The sequence below is a fragment of the Balaenoptera acutorostrata genome, chromosome 16, assembly GCF_949987535.1.
Source record: "Balaenoptera acutorostrata chromosome 16, mBalAcu1.1, whole genome shotgun sequence".
Classification (NCBI taxonomy): domain Eukaryota; kingdom Metazoa; phylum Chordata; class Mammalia; order Artiodactyla; family Balaenopteridae; genus Balaenoptera; species Balaenoptera acutorostrata.
In genome coordinates this window covers 41,857,144-41,880,326 of record NC_080079.1, presented here as the reverse complement: position 1 = coordinate 41,880,326, position 23,183 = coordinate 41,857,144, and positions in this window count along the sequence as shown.

The window sequence follows — 23,183 nt, the reverse complement described above, 5'->3', positions numbered from 1 at the left end:
AATTGTCTGCATACTGCAGGGGGACTGTTTGACGCCAGAGTGGAGACGGCCAGGCAGCCACTTGGGCCTTGGAAGCAAAGTCCAAAGTAAGGAGACATTGTCATTTGGCTACCTACTCATTAGCTGCCCTCCATGGCTGTCTGTTGTTTTGAGTGGACAGGATGTGTAGTGACTGAATCTTGCCCCTAAAAATAGCTGTGAAAACATGCATTTGGGATGTACAGTAATTGGTTGCTTAGTTGATTGCAGATATTTTTAAAGACCTTGGGAAAAGGCAAGGTATTTTTAAACCATGACCTTACAATACCACTTTACTTCTCCTCTCTCTCTCTCTCAATCTGTCCCTCCCTCCCTCCAAAGAGAAAGGAAGATGGAGAGAATTGTAACGGAGCAAAGATCAAAAGGATAATAAGTACAGTATCCTTCATTATCTCGTTTGAGAAATTTGAAGAATGGTGTGTCCTTGAAGAATCAAACCAAATCCTCTTGCCATTTCTCTGGTCTGATATTTGGCAACCGCCTTGCTTCCAACAGGAAGTATCACCCAAACTTCATTTTTTTACTGTATGTTGGAAGAAAGTTTATTGTAGAAGGGGAAAATTACAAGCCTGAAGCCCTTAACAAGCTCTGGAAAAGCTCTCTGACCCACACACTAGGTGCAGTCCAGGCTGAAGTTTTGCCTCTACTTCAGTGATTAATCATATTGTGAATCTGGTCTCACTAGCTCTAATAATAGGGCTTGCTTTTGACTTTTTGTGAACCAGGGAAATAAGAACATCTTCCCTGGGTGTCAGAATCCTCCTCTTTTGTTAATGGTGCCAGCAGGTCTACATCACTGGCAGTTAAAGCTAACATGAACCTTTTATTTTCAAATTATATTCCAGTTTAAAAAGAAAAAAATAATGCTATAGTTGTGAAAAAAAGGGTAAAGTGTATGGTAACAGGAAAAAAAAATCACTGAAAAATATAATGAGATAAAATTGAATAAAATTAAGTGTAAATCTTTGATTTATCTGAATCCCCTGTAATTATTTCTTCAAGATAATCTTAGAAGAGTAAAATGACCACCAAAGTAACAGATATCAATTCTTTCCTAATATGTGCATATTTAGTTTGTGTTTTTTAGATATAATTCACATACCATAACATTCACCTTTTCAAAGTGTACAAGTCAGTGATTTTTCATATATATATACAAAGTTATATGGCTATTACCACTATCTAATATCTAATTCCATAACATTTTCATCACCCAATAAAAAACTCCATATCCATTAGTTGTCACTCCCCATTTATCCCTTCCCCTACCAGCTTCTGGTGACCTCTTTTCTACTTTCTGTCTCAATGAATTTGCCTAATCTGGACATTTCATATAAATGGAATCATATAATATGTGGTCTTTTGTGATTGGCTTCTCTCACTTAGCATGTTTTCAAGGCTCATCCATGTTGTAGCATGTGTCAGTACCTCATTTTTTTTTATGGCTAAAAGATATTCCAGTGTATGGTTAGATTCCATTGTGTGTATCCACTCATCTCTTGATGGACATTTGGGTTGATGATACTTTTTAGCTATTTTGAATAATGCTTTTATAAGCATTCATATATGAATTTTTGTGTGAACATATGTTGTCAGTTCTCAGAGGTATATACCTAAAAGTGGAATTGATGGGTCATATGGTAATTCTCTGTTTTACTTTTTGAGGAACTGCTAGACTGTTTTCCAAAGTGGCTGTACCATTTTACATTTTAACCAGTAATCTATGAAGATTCCAATGTTTCCACATCCTCACGAAAACTTTGCTTATTTGTCTATTGTTTTGATTACAGTCATCCTAGTGGATATGAAATGGTATCTTAAGGTTTTGATCTGCATTTCCCTAATGACTAATGACATTAAAAATCTTTTTATGTGCTAGTTGACCATTTGTATATCTCCTTTGAAAAAATGTCTATTCAAAATTTTTGCCCGGTTTTAATTGGGTTATTTGTCTTTTTACTGTTGAGTTGTTAAAAGTTCTTTATATATTCTAGATACTAAACCATTATCAGATACATGATTTGCAAATATTTTCTCCCATTCTGTGGGTTGTCTTTTCACTTTCTTGAGAGTGTTATCCAGTTTATTTTTTTTTTAATTGCTTGTGCTTTTGCTATCTCAGCTAAGAAACCATTGCCTAATCCTGTATTCTAAAGATTATTCCTATGTTTTCTTCTAAGAGTTTTATAGTTTTAGTTTTTACATTTAGATCTTTATTCCATTTTGAGTTAATTTTTTAATATGGTATGAGCTAAGAATCCTACTTAATTCTTTTGTGTGAGGATATCCAGTTATTCTAGCACCATTTGTTGAAAAGACTATTCTTTCCCCTCTGAGTGGTCGTGGCACACTTGAAAATTAATTGACCATGTTTGGGTTTATTTCTCTCGATTCTATTTCATTGATTTATTTGTCCTTTTGCAAGTTCCACACAATCCTTTTTTTTTTTTTAAAGATTTATTGATTGATTGATTGTTATGTTGGGTCTTCGTTTCTGTGCTAGGGCTTTCTCTAGCTGCGGCAAGTGGGGGCCACCCTTCATCGCGGTGTGCGGGCCTCTCACTATCGTGGCCTCTCTTGTTGCGGAGCACAGGCTCCAGACGCGCAGGCTCAGTAGTTGTGGCTCACAGGCCTAGTTGCTCCACGGCATGTGGGATCTTCCCGGACCAGGGCTCGAACCCGTGTCCCCTGCATTGGCAGGCAGATTCTCAACCGCTGGGCCACCAGGGAAGCCCCCACACAATCCTGATTACTGTAGTGTTGTAGTAAGTTTTGAAATTCAGAGGTGTAAATCTTTCAAATTTGCTCTTCTTTCAAGATTGTCTTGGGTGTGTGTTAGTTTTAACATAATTATAATATAAATCACAACAGAAATGTTTGACCTGAGAAAACCTGGAAACATAATTTGCTTTTAAAAAGTATTTTTTAAAGATCTTTTCATAAATAAATAGTTCCACATAACCTGAATGTCTGTCTATACACTACTCTCCAGTAATAAGGAACGTTTTTAGAAAGTGGCCTAATTCATCTGAAATCCAATTAACATTTGGTGAATTAATGTTTTAGAATGCTAAACTATTGTGGGAATAGAGAATGCAATAGAATATTCAGACTTATATACTTCATGGAGAATTTGTGTTAGGATACCTCTGTTTTTCTTTCAGCTCTGCTATTTACTGCTCATGACCTCGAGCGAGTCACTTTACCTTTCCAATCTTGCTGTTCCTTTATGTAGTTTGATTATAAGTCCATGCTCCTGGCAGCTGGAAGGAAGGAAAGGGGAAGTGGTAAGCATATGCCTTCCAACTAAAGGCTCAATCTGAATATTACACACATCATTCACATTCACATACGGTTACCTGATCATCTCTAGCTGTTAAAGAGGCTAGGAAATAGTCTTAATTCCGGCCAACTGTATTCTTGGGTAAATTCGGAGGAATTACCTGCTAGAGATGAGATGGCACTGTGACTCCTCTATCAAACTTTGTAATTAAGGCCTATTAACCCTTTATTTGCATGGCCAGATTATATCTTTCAATCAGAAATATTTTTGCATGTTTTTAATAATACATTTTTTGTGATAATAAAAACCTTCTCAGAATGCACAAACAAGTTTCTGACTCTCCAAGAACATTTTTGCTCCTTATTTTTAGATCTGAATTTTATCAAAATACTACAGGTACTTGATAACAAATCAAATACCACAGAAAAGTTTATAATGAAAAACTGTAGCCACTCCTACAGTCCATAGCCCGCAATTTGTTTCTGTTTTTAATTCCTGTGGTTGTTACTTCCATAGCTATATATATTTGAACTTCTATTTCCTATTTGATCTAATTTATACAATACTTATTCTCTGATGTGAAGGGTGAAGATTTTATTCACCTACTCTATCCCATTCCCCCATCTACTCACTCATGTCCGTGTTTAATATTTATTTTATTGTTAGTTCTTTTTATTGGTTACCTTTATAATCTTTAATGTACTTACATCTCTGATTCTTATTCCATTAATTTTTCAGAGTATCCTTTGATTTCTACTTTGTAAAATGAACATATTAGCACCCCCACCATTTTCTCTCCTTTCCTCTCTCTTTTTTCCCATTTTTCTGTCAACTACATTTTTACTTATACATTATCAAATTGTGGATAGTTTCATTCTGCCTGACAACTACACAGTCTTGCTACACATCTTTCCTATAAGTTGGCTCCAAAAGTTGGAGATCAATGGTAGGATTTACATTATTGGGACTATGTAAATAATATAAATTGGGTCAAGTAAAGCACTAGAATTACATTTTCATATTTACAGGCCCATTGCCACAACTGTTAAGCAAATTAAAGCAGATTGTTCCCAACATCAGTGTCAAATGAACTTTACTTCCTTATGCCTCATCAATTATTTAAACTCATGCTTTATTTGAGTTTATTTCTCAGTTGAAACAATAATTTCTTGTTCTTAAAATTTCTAATGTCCTTTATTTAATTTCTTGCAGTGTTTTCTTTCATGGACTATATTTTCCTTCCAATTCTCTGTCCTATCATTTACTCTATTGGTCCTTTCACATAACTTTTTTTCCCTACAAATTTTCCCTCTGAAACTTTCCCTCTCTCTACTCTACTCAACTGGTTGCCCTCACCCTGCTGCTCAGTTGCTATACTGGATCTTACCATCATTGCTTTCCTGGGTTGAAATGTTATTCTTTTGCATCAAATGAATTCCACTTTTTGCTCTCACTTTGCTGAGACGTTTCATATAACTTCCTAAGAAAATGTTCAGGAAATGTAAAATTGTTGAGTCCTTCCTTGTATGTAAAAAATGTCTTTATTCTGAGCTCACAATTGAAAGCTAGCTTGGCTGGGTAAAGAATCTAGGTTGAAATGATTTTATCTCAGAATTTAAGATGCTTTGCTCCCTTGTCTTCTAACATACCATATTAATCGAAGAATGCTTGTTTGATTCTTACTCATTTGCACAGAACTTGATGTCTGCTTTCTGAACTCTTTTATGATCCTATTTTTATTTTAGGCGTTCCTGACTTTATTCTTTGAGCTATTCTCTGAGATCCCAAAGAAGTTTCACTGTCACTTCAGGTAGGCCTGTGTGCCTTGGGGTGACTATCTTATATGTATCAAATCATCAACTTTTGAAGAACCAGAATAGAAAAATCACAACTGGTATAATCAAAATATACTAACTATAGTTTTATTTTCTTGATGATAAATTTTCCTTCCAAATGGATTAAAGATTTAAATTCTAAAATAACAATAAAATGGGCTGGAATGAAATATAGGGAGATACATAACTGATTCTGGTAATGAAAGACTTCCTAAGTAAAAATTAAAGGGAGATACAATAGAGAAAAAGTTCATAACTTTGATTACATAAATTTGGGAAGTTTCTATGCTGAAAAGATATAATTAAAACATTGTAAGGCAATGAAAAACTGGGAAAATTATTTGCAAAATAGTCATAGAGGTTTGATATTCTTACTATAATGAGCTCTTATAAATCAAAAAGAAAAACATGCAAAGATGAGTAGGTGAGTCACAAAAAAAAGAGAAATGGAAAATAAATTATGAAATATTTATTATCAAAAAATACAAAGAAAAATAATCTTATTTGATATTTTTACATATCAAATTGCAAAATTAAAAAGAATTTTAAATGAAGATGTTATTTGGGATGACATGCTGTGGGGAACCAGGCAGTCTTATACACAGCTTGCGCTACTGATAAGTCATAAACATGGATGGTGTTTAGTTAACCAATATGTATCAAAGATCATGAAAATATGCATTTCCTGTGACTCAGCAATTCCATTTCTAGGAATTTAATCTAAGGGAATAAATCAAGTAAGCATAAAAAGATGCATGGATATCCAACACTGAGTTATTTACAAGAAAATTGGAAACCTAAGTGCCCCAAAATAGAGGTTGGTTTTATGTTGTATTCCTGTAAGAGAATTAAAAATGATGCTGTACCTACATATTTATTGACATAGGAAGACACCCAAAATATCATCTAATGAAAAATGCATGCTTCAAAACAGAATATTTAGTATAATTCCAATATTTTATTGACTTTCGTAATTAAAAATCATGCCTGGTTTGATCCAGAGGCTCAAATAGTATCGTATATTATTATAGAGTACAGAAAAACATATACAGTAACATTGAGTGGTGTTCCCTGCAGTGTGATTTTGATTTTCTTCTTTATAATTTTCTGTTTTTTCTTAAATTTCTAAAATGAGCAAGTATTACTTTTTAAGCAAGAAAAAAAAGAGTTAACTGATTATTTTTCTTCTATTTAAAGATTTTTTGGTGTCTCTTGACAATCAGAGATCATCAGAATATAGATTTCCAACGGACATGGTGAGGGATTACCTCCCATTTACCATAATAGCTTCAACTTTCCTTACCTCACTTTTCATACAGGCCTTCATATTAGACTCAACCACAGTTAATCTATTTTTCCCACATGTTATTTTCTTTCTGTGATCTCATCTTTTCTAATTATTTAAAGACAAGCACTCATTCTTTATTTGGAGAAAATGTTTTGTTATCCCTATCATTGGGGTGATAGTTTTATAAGATATTAAATGGGTTTTTCCTTGTGAATTTGCCTATAAATACTTCACACTAAATACATAAATACTTCACACTAAATTTAGATATAAGGAATAACCCAGTTAATCAGACCAGAAGAAGTGAGTGAAGCTGCTCTTCCGGTAGACAGAGTGTAAGTTGTGTACTTATCTAGATAATTTGATTACTGTAAACAGTCAACTTTGCCTGAATTATCTGGATAATTGCCTCACCTCTCCATTTTACATAGCCTAAGGTTCTAGGTTTATTTTTGCATCCTATGAGCCACTTTCTGCAGTGATCAGCAATCAGAGAAAATCAGATTATCACTCTGTTTAACCTTCCTGTGCCTTGGGTAATTAAGTCAACAAATTAGCTGAAGGCTCCAATGCGGAAGGGGATTGGTAGACTGTGGTCAAGACACATATTTATGAATTTTCCCTTAAGCTGCTTTTCTTGAGGAAGCTTTGATAAGAAACATATGATATCAATTATCATTAACTCTCTGTGGTTTCCGTGTTTAGGAGCTTGACCTAGACTTTAGAAGGCCGAGGACCCCCTTCGATGCGTGCCCAAGCAGTATATTGCCAGGCCCTTCACATTTTCCATCCTGTTATCTCACACTGAGAAAGGAGACTTAAATCACTCTTCACACACTCACTGCAGACAAGGGCTATACTACTTATGTGGGCTGCTTTTAGTTTTTCTTTACTGCCCTCTGGCAATATGCCTTTCTAATCAACTAAGGATCTTTCTTTAAGCTTATTTTAAAACATAAAATTATCAATATCTAAAAGAAATCTCAAGGTCAAAGGGAAAATATGTAAATATGAAAAGAATTCCTATCATACATAAATAAGAATTTAACAAAAAATACCATTGGTATTGTTTGAAAATCTAACCCTGTAAAAAGGGATTTTGTTTTTGCTTTTAGAATTTAAGATTTAGTTTCTCTGTGTGAAAAAGGCTTAAAGGATATCAGAATGTTTGTTTAATTGCTGATGAGTCATAATACCATCTTTGAATACACATATTGAAAAGCTACTCCAAATATTAACTTTTGGTTCATGACCAGGAATGGGGCTGACAGTGAGGACTTGTAGGAGTCGGCCAGCTGGAACGTGCAGGCTGACTGGCTCCGTCTGCTGTGGCTGAGTGCACAATTAAAAAGGGCGTTTCTGTCTCACTCATACCATGTAAGTACGTACACCATTCAAGTTTTAATCAAACAAAATGTCCGTCTGACGGAATTCTTCATCTATATAACGGATAGCTTTAAGGAAAGAGGAGATGAGCTCCCAGAAGAGTCATTTCAAAAGTCATTTTCTTTGTCACCAGAGGTGAATTATTTGCTTATCTAAGTATATATTATACTGCTACAGAAGTAAGAAAAATATTTTAAATATTATTGCTGTATTGTATCACCTCCAAATCTAATTGAAAAGTAACATCCCTAATAATATGGAGCTGGAAAATGAATAATTGTACTTTGTAACTCATTGTTTTTATGGGAGAGCAATTATCGAGTGTCTTCTAATATTGAAGTAATGTAACTCCCAGGGTCACAGAAACATCTAGGTAAATAGTGTGTATTTATGACAGTGGGGTTTTGAGATTGTGGCAACACACTATATTATAATTTTATTTTGAAGCATTGTTACCCATGCTCACTTTTAGTACAACAGCCAGAGTTTGATAACCATGAATTAATTAGAAATTCAGCCTGTTGTTTTTTATTATATGAAGAAACTATTACTGAATGTAAAAACAGTTGGGAATAGTGGCATTATCAGTATTGTTAGTTGATGTGTGCCTGTTACTAAACCTATGTGAAAATTTAAACTAAAATTAATTTTTAAAGCTGAGTTACGCAAGCAAGGGACAACGCCATCTTTTCCAAGGGCAGGAAATAAGTCTCACTTTTAACTGGACACAGCTTCATCCTCTTGTCCTCCAAAAAGATACAAAACTTGAATAACACTTTATTATGCTAGATAATTTATCAATCTCATTCCAGAGGAGCTGACTAGAGAGTACTTGCAGTTTTCCCTGTGTACATGAAAGAGACACCAGATTAATTCACTGAGGTGAGTGTTCCCCAAGATGTCTAGAAATTACAAGAGTAAGTTTATGCAATTTCAAAAGAAGAGCATTTCATCTCCTTGTGCGGAGAACACCTCTTACTGAGTTGATCCAAAATGACTTGCTCAATTTGCCTCCCAAGATATAATTTGGAAAAAAATAAATATTTTGTTAAATAATGAAAGTAATACATGCTCATTATTAAAACTTGAAAAATGCATAAAAAGATAAAAAATAATAGTTGGTCAACAAGTAGAGATATTTTTACACATTTTCCAGTGTTTTCTGTGAATATGCATTTTTCATAATTGAGAATGAAATGCATATTGTAATACTGATTCAAGCTTGTTCCCTACTTAGTATTATAGCTTACATATATCATTCAGAATTTATTATGTTTCAAGGGTCAGTAAACCCATCTTAAACTGGTTGAAGCAAAGCCAGAAAATTGTTGGCTACAGAATTGAAAAGTCCAGAGGAAGAAGTGGGTTCTAGCACAACCCAGAGATTCATCTGGACTCTGGTTCCTTTACCTGCACTTCTCTCAGATTTGTTTTCTTAGGTTGGCTTTATCCTTATGCTAACTCCCCTCATGTATGGTACCAAATCCATGAGTATCAGTTCCAGATTTAACACCCTCTCACCACGGTATCCAAAGAGAGAGTCTTTTTTCCCAAGGCTCTTGTGAAAGAAAATTTTTGTTTCAACATTTCTAGCGAAAGCTCTAGACTGCACTCAAATTGGACCTGCTTAAATCAGGTGCACATCTTCAAAACTATTACTAGGATACGCGAGCATTTTGCTCTGATAGACTTAGATTTGGGGTACATGCTGAAACCCACCCAGGCCACATGGGCTAAGAGTACAAATGAATAAACTTTGTACTGCCACACTGAAAGCATTTTCGCAAATGTCCTTGTAATGTCTGTGTACTATCTCATTTTAGTGTAATCCCAACCTTTTATTTAACATTCTCTTGTTAGACATTTAATCTGCCTCCAGTTTTTCTCTAGTATAAATCATGTTGTGAGTGTTCTTTTTTTATAAATTCTTGGCTGCCTTTGGTTTTAGTCCTTTAGGATAGATTACAAGTATAATTATTAGACCAAAGAACAGAATATTTTTCTTTGTTATGTTGCTCTTTAGAAGAACCATGTTTCATATGCAAGGCTACCTATCTTACCACACCCTTGCCAGCATCATCATTTATGAAAGTCTTTGCTAATTTGTCTTGTGTATTATTGTATATTATGATTATTTTTTATTCAACTTTACTAATTAAGTTGATATTATCTATAATAATAATTGATAATAGTAATTGAGCATTACTGTGTGCCAATCACTGATTTGTGCATTTTATACACATTGGACCTTTTAAACATCACAAAAACCTATATAATTAATTAACTTACCAAAAGTAAAATGGCTAGAAAGTAGATGGCCAGCCAGGATTCAAATCCCTGTTTACCTGACTCAAATCTAATCTTTTAACAATCATGCAAAGATAATTCCTGTATTATGCATAGTAACTATTTGTATTTTCCACTTTGTTATTTGGTTATTACACTAACTATGATTTGCTGTGAAGAATTCTAATCTCTGCTTGTGTCTAAAATCTAAAATAGCCAACGGATGTCACAGTTGAAAGTAACTATAGAATTACAATTTTCTAAGAAACAATGAAAAAGCCAGGTGAAAGTCAGAGTTGCCACAAATTCCCATCATTCATCATTTAATACTTGGGAGCTAAACTAGTACTCTTTCTATAACTTTGTATTATTAATGCTTGCAAAACGGAAAAGAATAAAATAATTTATTGCTTTGCTCTCTTTCTACATCCTTGTTCTCTCAAATCCACATTGCTTTGTAAGTGTTCTCTCATGTTTTTGTTTTTGTTTTTATTTTAATATTTTACCCAGATGTCTAGTTCTCAACAGGAGGAATTTTCTGTTACAGGCTAGTTGGTCACAGCCAACAGCAAAATCTACAAGTGTTAATAAACCATCTGTCTATAATTTGTATTAAGAATACTTACAGGGACTTCTCTGGTGGTGCAATGGTTAAGAATCCACCTGCCAATGCAGGGGACACGGGTTCGAGCCCCGGTCTGGGAAGATCCCACATGCCACGGAGCAACTAAGCCTGTGCACCACAACTACTGAGCCTGCACTCTAGAGCCTGTGAGCCACAACTACTGAAGCCCGTGCACCTAGAGCCCGTGCTCCGCAACGAGAAGCCACTGCAATGAGAAGCCCATGACCTGCAACGAAGAGTAGCCCCCGCTCCCTGCAACTAGAGAAAGCTCACGCACAGCAACAAAGACCCAACACAGCCAAAAAATAAAAAAATAAATTAAAAAAAGAATGCTTACAAAGTTATAAAGGTAAAGAATGCATTGCCCACTTATAATATCTCCAAGTTATAGGTTGAAATGCGCCACAATAAAGGGAAAATCATGAAACTACTGTCTGGGTGTTTGTGTTAGCTTGAAAAAGGGTTACATTCATAGAATGCCTCCATGATATTGCTGAGGAATATTCAGCACAGAACAAAGAAACACATTATTCCTATATTGTGACCTTAGGAAGCTACAGGAGAAAAAACTTTGGTAAATTTTCTGGGGCATCAAGTTGCCCACAGAGTGATCAATTTTTATATCCTAATTCATTCCACTAGAAGTCTGTATAAGTCATGTATATGACATACGTATGTCACAACTCTCAGCTTATACAAACATTAGGAAAGAAAAATAAGAATTCATCATTTATCTTTATCCTTCCTCTTCCTCCCACTAACACACACACCACAGAATAAAACCATAAAATGTTCTTGGGCACTGTACCACCACCACTGAGAAGTCAGTTAGGTTAAGGGGATATACATGTTCTTTCTTACATTATGGTGTCTCCTCTGTGTCCCTAATATATGGAGGAGTAGTAAGCTATTAATTTGGTTAAGTTCTAAAGCTTCAGTCTCATCCATATTGCCAGATACTATTTATGTCCCTTTTCTAATAACTGTATGTTTATTTCCTTTTCCTTGGTATATCTTTTCAAGTTATCACTACTATGTCTAAATATTTTATGAGCCTATATCATTTACTTGAACTCTTATTTCAGTATCTTTTGAGTCTAAAATTCATCATACAGAATTAGAAAGCAAATATAGATACACACACGTATAAAGAAGACAAATGTTAATTTTGAAATTTAACAAACAAAATGTTTGGCTAACTGTATTCTAGAAAAAATACACTTTATGACAAATATAAACATGCTTTTTCTGAAAAATTAACAAAAATTTACTCCAAAGAAGTACTTAACAATGGGGACACAGAAGTGAGGTAACAGTACACTAATTCATAAAATATACTTTTTAATAAACTGAATATTAATTCTATTTCGAGAATTTGTTGTATGTTAAGAAGTCAGAGTCAACTTTGTTTTATTGCACTTATACCGCTTTAAAAAGTTACCAGTAGAGAGGGACCTTCAAAATGGCAGAGGAGCAAGACATGGAGATCACCTTCCTCCCCACACATACACCAAAAATACATCTACATGTGGAACAACTCCTACAGAACACCTACTGAATGCTGGCAGAAGACCTCAGACTTCCCAAAAGGCAAGAAACTCCCCACGTACCTGGGTAGGGCAGAAGAAAAAAGAAAAAAAAAGAGACAAAAGAATAGGGACGGGACCTGCACCTCTGGGAGGGAGCTGTGAAGGAGGAAAAGTTTCCACACACTAGGAAGCCCCTTCACTGGTGGAGATGGGGGGGGCAGGGCGGGGGGAAGCTTCGGAGCCACGGAAGAGAGCCCAGCAACAGGGGTGCAGAGGGCAAAGCAGAGAGATTCCCGCACAGAGGATCGGCGCCGACCAGCACTCACCAGCCTGAGAGACTTGTCTGTTCACCCGCCGGGGCGGGCGGGGGCTGGGAGCTGAGGCTCGGGCTTAGGACGTCAGATCCCAGGGAGAGGACTGGGGTTGGCTGCGTGAACACAGCCTGAAGGGGGTTAGTGTGCCACAGCTAGCCGGGAGGGAGTCCGGGAAAAAGTCTGGAACTGCCTAAGAGGCAAGAGACCACTGTTTCCGGGTGCGTGAGGAGAGGGGATTCAGAGCACCACCTAAACGAGCTCCAGAGATGGGCATGAGCCGCAGCTATCAGCGCAGACCCCAGAGATGGGCATGGAATGCTAAGGCTGCTGCTGCCGCCACCAAGAAGCCTGTGTGCAAGCACAGGTCACTATCCCCACCACCCCTCCCAGGAGCCTGTGCACGACCTCCCGGGGAGAACACACGGCGCGCCTCAGGCAGTTGCAATGTCACGCTGGCCTCTGCCGCCGCAGGTTCTCCCCGCACTCCATATCCCTCCCTTCCTCCAGCCTGAGGTGAGCCAGAGCCCTCTAATCAGCCACTACTTTATCCCTGTCTTGTCTGGGTGGGGAACAGACACCCTCAGGTGACCTACATGCAGAAGAAGGGCCAAACCCAAAGGTGAACACCAGGAGCTGTGCGAACAAAGAAGAGAAAGGGAAATTTCTCCCAGCAGCCTCAGGAGAAGCGGATTAAATTGCCACAATCAACTTGATGTACCCTGCATCTGTGGAATAGCTGAATAGACAACGAATCATCCCAAAATTGAGGTGGTGGACTTTGGGAGCAACTGTAGGCTTGGGGTTTGCTTCCTGCATCTGATTTGTTTCTAGTTTTATGTTTATCTTAGTTTAGTATTTAGGGCTCATTATCATTCGTAGATTTGTTTATTGATTTGGTTATTCTCATATATATATATATATATATATATATATATATATATATATATATTCCTTTTTCTCTTCTTGTGAGTGCATATGTGTATACTCCTTTGGGTGATTTTGTCTATACAGCTTTGCTTTTGCCATTTATCCTAGGGTTCTGTCTGGTTTTTTTATTTTTATTTTTATAGTATAGTTTTTAGCACTTGTTATCATTGGTGGATTTCTTTTTTGGTTTCGGTGCTCTCTTCTTTCTTTCTTTCTTTTTTTTTTTACCATTTTATTGTTAATAAAATGACAGACACATGGAGGCTAAACAATACACTACTAAATAACCAAGAGATCACTGAAGAAATCAAAGAGGAAATCAAAAAATACCTAGAAACAAATGACAATGAAAACACAATGACCCAAAACCTTTGGGATGCAGAAAAGCAGTTCTAAGAGGGAAGTTTACAGCAATACAATCTTACCTCAATAAACATCTCAAATAAGCATCCTAACCTTACACCTAAAGCAATTAGAGAAAGAAGAACAAAAAACTCCAAAGTTAGCAGAAGGAAAAAAATCATAGAGATCAGATCAGAAATAAATGAAAAAGAAATGAAGGAAATGATAGCAAAGATCAATAAAACTGAAAGCTGGTTCTCTGAGAAGATAAACAAAATTGATAAACCATTTGCCAGACACATCAAGAAAAAAAGGGAGAGGACTCAAATCAATAGAATTAGAAATGAAAAAGGAGAAGTAACAACTGACACTGAGGAAATACAAAGGATCATGGGAGATTGCTACAAGCAACTATATGCCAATAAAATGGACAACCTGGAAGAAATGGACAAATTCTTAGAAAAGCACAACCTTCTGAGACTGAACCAGGAAGAAATAGAAAATATAAACAGAACAATAACAAACACTGAAATTGAGACTATGATTAGCAATCTTCCAACAAACAAAATCCCAGGACCAGATGGCTTCACAGGCGAATTCTATCAACCGTTTAGAGAAGAGCTATCACCTATCCTTCTCAAACTCTTCCAAAATATAGCAGAGTGAGGAACACTCCCAAACTCATTCTACGAGGCCACCATCACCCTGATACCAAAACCAGACAAAGATGTCACAAAGAAAGAAAACTATAGGCCAATATCGCGGATGAACATTGATGCAAAAATCCTCAACAAAGTACTAGCAAACAGAATCCAACAGCACATTAAAAGGATCATACACCATGATCAAGTGGGGTTTATGCCAGGAATGCAAGGATTCTTCAGTATATGCAAATCAATCAATGCGATAAACCATATTAACAAATTGAAGAATAAAAACCATATGATCATCTCAATAGATGCATAAAAAGCTTTCGACAAAATTCAACATCCATTTATGATAAAAACCCTCCAAAAAGTAGGCATAGAGGGAACTTACCTCTATAATAAAGGCCATATATGACAAACCCACAGTGAACATCATTCTCAATGGGGAAATTCTGAAACCATTTCCACTAAGATCAGGAACAAGACAAGGCTGACCACTCTCACTGCTATTATTCAACATAGTTTTGGAAGTTTAAGCCACAGCAATCAGAGAAGAAAAAGAAATAAATGGAATCCAAATAGGAAAAGAAGAAGTAAAAGTGTCACTGTTTGCAGATGACATTATGCTATACATAGAGAATCCTAAAGATGCTACCAGGAAACTCCTAGATCTAATCAATGAATCTGGTAAAGTAGCAGGATACAAAATTAATGCACAGAAATCTCTTGCATTCCTATACACTAATGATGAAAAATCTGAAAGAGAAATTAAGGAAACACTCCCATTTACCATTGCAACAAAAAGAATAAAATACTTAGGAATAAACCTACCTAAGGAGACAAAAGACCTGTATGCAGAAAATTATAAGACCCTGATGAAAGAAACTAAAGATGATACAAACAGATGGAGAGATATACCATGTTCTTGGATTGGAAGAATCAACATTGTGAAAATGACTATACTACCCAAAGCAATCTACAGATTCAATGCAATTCCTATCAAACTACCAATGGCATTTTTAACAGAGCTAGAACAAAAAATTTCACAACTTGTATGAAAACACAAAAGATCCTGAATAGCCAAAGCAATCTTGAGAAAGAAAAACGGAGCTGGAGGAATCAGGCTCCCTGACTTCAGTCTATACTACAAAGCTACAGTAATCGACAGCACGGTATTGGCACAAAACAGAAATATAGATCAATGGAACAGGATAGAAAGCCCAGAGATAAACCCATGCACTTCAATAAGCAGTGCTGGGAAAACTGGACAGCTACATGTAAAAGAATGAAATTAGAACACTCCTTAACACCATACGTAAAAATAAACTCAAAATGGATTATGGACCTAAATTGAAGGGCAGACACCGTAAAACTCTTAGAGGAAAACATAGGCAGAACACTCTATGACATAAATCACTGCAAGATCCTTTTTGACCCACCTCCTAGAGAAAGAGGAAAAAAACAAAAATAAACAAATGGGACCTATTGAAACTTAAAAGCTTTTGCACAGCAAAGGAAACCATAAACAAGATGAAAAGACAGCCCTCAGAATGGGAGAAAATATTTGCAAATGAAGCAACTGACAAAGGATTAATCTCCAAAATATACAAGCAGCTTATGCAGCTCAGTGTCAAAAAAACAAACAACCCAATCCAAAAATGGGCAGAAGACCTAAATAGATATTTTTCCAAAGAAGATATACAGATTGCCAACAAACACATGAAAGGATCCTCAACATCACTAATCATTAGAGAAATGCAAATCTATATTCTTAAAATAAGAATATAGATCCCCCCTCCCCCCGAAAGACATCCTGGCCTTTCTGATTCCATTCCTTTAGTCCCACAGCCCTAACTCACAATATTTTTGAAATATATCAACATTTCCTAATGGGTTTTTTTTTTTAACTGAAGAGATTTAGAGTGTTGAAGGGAGAAAATTAAGGAAAAGTCTCTAAGTAAATATGACTTTTCCCAAAGTCTAATAAAAAAACACACATGAAGTTGGATATTCTTTAATAAAGGTATTCTTAGGAGCATCCCATGTTCTTGAACTTGCCTCCCTGAACTCAGGTTTGAGTTTCTGGGAAAGCCATCCCTCCTCTAACTCTTCTCTGTTGAGTTACCACCTTAGGGAATGCAAACCCAAGTCCACAACAGGTCTTCCTTCAGGCTCACTACCTGCCATAAAAAACTTCCCCAGGACTAAGCTGTTCAGTTTGGCAGAATAGTGTAGACCTCCAGGAGGACACCCAAGATGTCCTTTGGCACTTCAAATCTCAAAGAGCACTGCAGTTGGGAAAAGCCTAGTCCAGTTTGGTTCTGTTGGAAATCTCATCTTTAATCCTAATAATGTGAAGCAGATAGCTTTTGGGAGTACATATGTGTGTGCATGTACTCATGCACATGTGCACACACACACATATCCTAAGGAAAGAGTTTTATTCTCCTAGTTATTTCATCTTTTAGAGAGGAGAAACGTTTTCCTAATGCATTATTATTTGCAAGGTCACCGATTTTACTAGGTAATTCACATTTTAGGCAGAGCCAGTTTTTTATTTGCTTCACCTGAACAGACTCTGAAACTGTGCCTCCTAGGTCTGCTACATATAAGACATAAGCCAACTGATAACTCATTTATCTGCTAATTTTGTGCTAATAACCACAAAAATACTTGGCCAGAGTTTTGAATTTAGTTCTTATAAAGCTCCAGGTAAGCTTATAGAAAAAATGCCAGTCTTCTCTCTGGCATCCTTGGATTGGGAAGGGCTATTCTGTATTTCTAGTTACACTTGTGAACTGAAATAACTGGAGGGAATTCTGAATGTTTGTGATCGTCAAGTATGGGAGAGAGGAGCTTCTTTAATGGAAGCTTTGATTTCCATTTAACTTCAGAGTTACAACTTTTGATTGCTCAACAAAACAGGAGGATAAAGGAGAACTCTTTACTCCTAAGGTTTAAAATGTTGTGTGCCAGATCTGACCTGGAATAATTCAGTAAAAATGAATGACAACAAAAGAAAATGAATACTTAACATGAGAATGCAGAAGCCACAGTGTAGGAGACCCATAGAAAAGAAACTCCCTAAAGCTCGAGGACTATAAATTAATTGATGGGCTGTAAATTTTATTGATGCGTTTAATTGTTGTACCTGAAGCTTCTATTAACTTGTATTAATCTAGTGAGAGTAGGGAGTAAGCTATTCTCTAATCAGCAAGGTAGATTTTTCTAGAACCTGGGCAGAATATTCCTGCAAAGAGGGTTGTTCCTGTAAAGAGGGGTGTTCCTGTGAACAGATGAGCCCTTGTGCTAAAAACATCAAAACTAGAATTATTTTTATAACTTAGTGTTAAGAAATTGCTGAGAAATATTCAACATGAAATAGAAGTGAAGAAGAAACGTTAAGTACTGGAAACTTAAGAAAAGAAGAGAACTTGGGACCAGTCCTCTATGACAGATAGAATATCAGAATCGAATTCATTGGAGTAAAATGGAAACTCAAATAACAAAGTAAAGTAATTTGTGTTGGTGTCTACTGAATGAGTATGAACAATTAGATCATCCATATTAACAGAGTGATTTCGATTTCTGACATTTTGACTCACCTTTAATAGCTTGAGAATTTTCAGCAATGGTAAAATTAATCACCTATTTCCTGCCACTGTGGCTCTAACCTTGGAGCAAGTACTACTTTCAGTGAGAATACATAAAATATGATTATCTCTTGTGTTTCTTTATTCAATTTCCTTTAAAAATATGACATTCACATTTTGGGATTATTTCTTAACTGTCACAATCAATAAGTTAATTGGCTATAATATATAAATAACTCTATGTATAACAGATAAAAGATTTAAAGATTGTTTATAATAGATAAAAGCTGTTTATCTATTATAAAAATTGTTTATAATAGACAAACAAAAATTGAAGGGTATTTTTCCTCTAATGTTCAATTATTTTTTTAAGTTCCTGTGATCAGTCCCATGAATAAATATTAAAGACCACCAATATACTTTATTATTTGTTGACTTGTTTTATGGTTAATTTGTTCTGGTGTTAAACAATTAAAATATTAATGTAAAAACAGCAGCCACATTACTTTTAAGTCCTAAAATCAATAGCGTAGTACTAGAAAATATTCGATAAATGATTAACTTGATCTGCATATTATTTTTCCCAGCTAGACACTGTACAGAGAAAGGATGCCCACATCCAGTGAACTTACTTTCCAGAAGTCAATTTAAGATTCACAGTTGAAGACTTTTGTTGGCTTTTTTTAAGACTAATAACACTGAAACACTTCTTTGACCAAATTTTCATTCATTAATTGATAATTTGGAGAGCATTTTCTAATGTGTGCCCCACCGCTGACCTGTAAGAAAGCATTATGGAGGTTTCTGACACCAGATGCTAATAGAAGATGGGCACAAATGCTGCTTAGCATAGGAAAAGTGAGAGATATTTCAGGGCTAGGGGATGGCCTACTGGTAGCAAAGTAAGCAGAGAAAAGATTAGACTTCCTGATATGAAGGGAGACACAAATATCGAGTTGCTTGACAGCCTCAGTGTAAGATAAGCAGGACTCACGATGGCATAAATAAAAGTGCCTATAAGTCCACTTCCTTTACCTATTCTTACGCTATGAATTGCTTTCCTTTTATATATATATGTATATTTTTTTTTTCTTTTTCTTTACTAGAATTTTACTAGAACAGAACATGCATCTTATACTCTACCTAAGATCAACAGAATGATATCAAATTCCTAACATTGCCAGGCACTGTGCCAATCACTGGAAAGATACAGGCCAGGATCATGTGCTCCACTCCCAGATTCTCACCTGGTGTAAGTCTTACTCAAGCCACCTGTGCTGAGAGAAGAAAAAGGGTTACTCCTCAGGGGGTAACTTGGGGGATAAGTGGTCACCAGAAAGAAGAAAAGCACAGGTGCTGGGTAGCCAGAAAACAAAGTCTCCACTATACCAGTATGATTTCATATCTCTAGAATTCTACCTGAAGTGCTTAAAGGGCAAGCTTTTACATTTTATAAGACTAATTTTGTTGCTGACCTTCTTTATGTTCATTCCTCTTAAATTATCATCTAAACTTTAGAAATCTTGCATATCCGAGGCTTATGCTACACAGTCCCTGCTGCACACTTAAGGACAGACCATCAAAGTTCCCTGGACCTGGCACAGGGGTGGCAGAAGTAATTAGCAATTAATTTCTAAAGGGAGAAATCAATTACTAATTACTGCTAATTACTAATTAATTGGAAGTAATTAGTAATTAATTCTAAAGGGAGACATAAATCAGGAAAACGATTAGGGCACCATAATGATGATAAGCTTGAATGAATTGAATATAATTTTCATTTAAAAAGATGGCATTTCTTTATAGGTAAGGAAAGTTGGGGTCCCTGAGAAAGGAGAGGTTGTGGTACTAAGCACTGCAAAAGACATAAAAACATTGTAAATGTTTTCGTGTTCATTTTGATAAAATCTCATTGCCCTTTCCAGGCCCCAAATTTAAGCTCTGTTAATTTGAAATGGAGAGCTGTTTTATCTTTGGTGTGCTCAAAACTGTTCTTCATTATGAACCAGCCCTTTTCTAAAGATCTATGCTTTTCCATTCAAGATCTACAGGAAAATAAATAATACTGGTTCCAAATAGCTCTTGTAAGAGAATGTTCAAAAGTTTGATCATATGCAGGCCTCTTTGTTATGATATAGTAAACCTTTGATTGCATCACTTCTATCTAAACATGTTTCTCCTGTCTCTCAGTTTGTATGAGGAAATTAAGATTGGTTTTCTTGGTTGGTTTCCTGTTTTGTTTCTCTTAAAGCACAATGGCATCCAGTTGTTCCTGGGGCACTACGTTCTGCTGGGTCTTTTTCTTATCAATCTGCTAGAGAAGAAAAAAATTGTAAGGATGTTTGTTTTTGCAATAATTAGGAAGGAATTCTACCTTCTATATTCTCACAGTTAGCAGGAAGTACACCCATTGGCCGCAACCCTAATCACTAAACTTCAGATTCCTTAAAAGCTCTATTATTTTAACTACCATCCTCTTAAAAAATGGCTAGTTGTGGAAACCTCAGGAAATGCACAGGAAATAACTGCCTGAGAAAATGTTAGCCAGGCAATTGGGTCGTATAACAAAGTGGTAAGGCATGACTAAAACTACACCCAAACACTATTATTTAAATTCTCAAACTGTCTTTGTTTGTGGCATTACATATTTGTAAAGAAATAACTGTCACAATATGTATATCATGTGTTAGACATATCATTGTCCAATTAGGCAAAGAGCCAAGACATCTAGTTAACTATCGACTTTTCAAGGCAGGGGGAAATGGAGAGTCAAGTCAATAATTCAGGCAATAATCTTGCTACTGAGAGAATTTGTGTTTAAAGATTCCGTAGTGATTGGCCACAGGGGCTGCCTGCCATTCACTGTTCATTTTGGTTTTGGATATCCATTTGATTTACAAGTTTACAGATACATGGAATTGTGGAGACAGTGAGAGCCCCTGACCTTTATTCTTAAATATTTTTGTCTGATGTTTTGCAATAGAAAGAACCAACATAAAGATGAGACATTCTCTCTGATTACTCAAGACCAATCCAGATGTATGCTTATTCAATACCAGGCAGACCTGGGTTTGTATCCCAGCTTTGCTACTAGGCAGTATGTATGAATTTGGGCATGTTTTTATCATCACTATGCCTCAGTTTCTCTATATGTAAAATGGCAATAGTAGTACCCAATTCCTTGGCTTAAAGACACATATTTAAATCTACACTTGAATATTTCTAAATATTTCTAAATTTTGAATATAACTGAGTGAATTTAATATAGTGTTTTTAGTTTTCTAATTAACAAATAATAAATAAATAATGCAGCATAATCCCCAGCGTGTAGAATTAGATGAAATGATGACACCTAACTAATGGTATTTTTTAAAGATTAAATAAGATAACACATGACCTGCTCTTGACAAATAGAGAGTACTAGATAAATCTTAAGCCACCACAACTACTACAACCATTGTAAGTATAACTATCATGACTGTAAGTAACAACCTCTCTGTCTCAGTTTCCTCATGTGTGAAATAAGGAGAATAAAACATACCTTATCTCATAGAGTTTAAATGAAATAACTTATCTAAAGCTCTTTGCATGGTACTTGGTATATAACAAATGCTCATTAAATGTTAGCTATTACTATTATTCACAATGATAGCTATGACCACTATTGCCACTTGTACTACAACTACTCTTATTAGGAGGAATTATATCCACATTAATCTCAAAGAACTTGCAGTGCAATTATAAAATCATTAAAGCACAAATATTTCAAGGTGTAATTTTCTTTCACTGTTATTCTGTTGAGTGTAGCCAGAGACTGGAGAAGATCAAAATCACAGGGCTTAAAATCATCTAAGAACATAGAACAAGTCTCTGTCTACCTTCTCTGATGTCCTCAGTAAAAATAATGTCAATGTTATCAGGTGTTGAAGTACTGTTGACTCAAAATAACTGCACAGCATTTTCTCTGGCTTTTAAATTGGTACAGTTAGTAGCTCAATTTCCTATCATATTTCATCTTTTGCCCTAAACCCACTGGGTGTACTTTGATTCACTTACACAAATATATACATAGATTGGCCAGAGCTGGAGAAGGTAGCAAAGGAAGCCCAAAATGAGCAGCATATGACTGATTATACCTTGCGGCAACTCAGAAGAAAAAAAATTGTTTACAAGATATATGTCTTTTACCTGCTTCCTCTCATCACTTCTGTTCTACCTTTTTCAACTTTTGTCTACTCTGCCTTTCTTGGCTCTTTTTTGTAAAAGAGTTGTCTTCAGGCCATAGTAACTAGAGTGCTTATGCTTGGCTTGGTGTGAAGGGTGTTGGAAACATTTAATTACAAAAGAGGAAAAAGTACACAGGAAAGAAAAGATGAATATAAAGACTCTCTCCACAAGTTTTAATATATGTGAAAAAAATCTTTTTATTTCGAAACCCATAGTTTCCTTTACTTGTTTCTTATTTATGTGACCATATAACAGGAGTACCCCGAGGACCTAATTCAATAGGAAAATACAAAAGTATATAATAAGAATAACAATAATAACAATATATGTATACATATGTATATTTTTTCTTTTTACAAAGTATACAAAAATACACATTATGGTTGTTTTATTAGAACCCTTTTCTTGGAAGTGACAAATCCAAGTCAAACTAGATTAGTAAAGGGGGTTATATACTGGTACCTGTAACCAAACCACAAGAAAACCAGTAGTGGGTGTGGGGGACTGTTAGCTTGCACAAGAGAAAATCCATAGTCTCCAGACGTTTCTGACTCTGGACTTCTGCTAAACAACTGGAAGATCTAGTAACCCAGTCACAGCCTTTCCATCAGAGAGAGGCTGAGAGATACTTTCTATTGTTTATGTTCAAAAATCCTAGGAGAGTGTTCAGACTGGACCTAACCTAAGCTGGGCCATTCATTTCTATTTCATAATTTATCAAATGAATTTTTTGAGAATTAATCACAGTTCAAATGAACAGCACTATGTTCACCTGACTTTTAAAATTTTCTCTTGAATTCTAATGATTATATCAAGAATTTTCATCTTTAATCCATGCTTACACAGGCTATTCACATTGAGG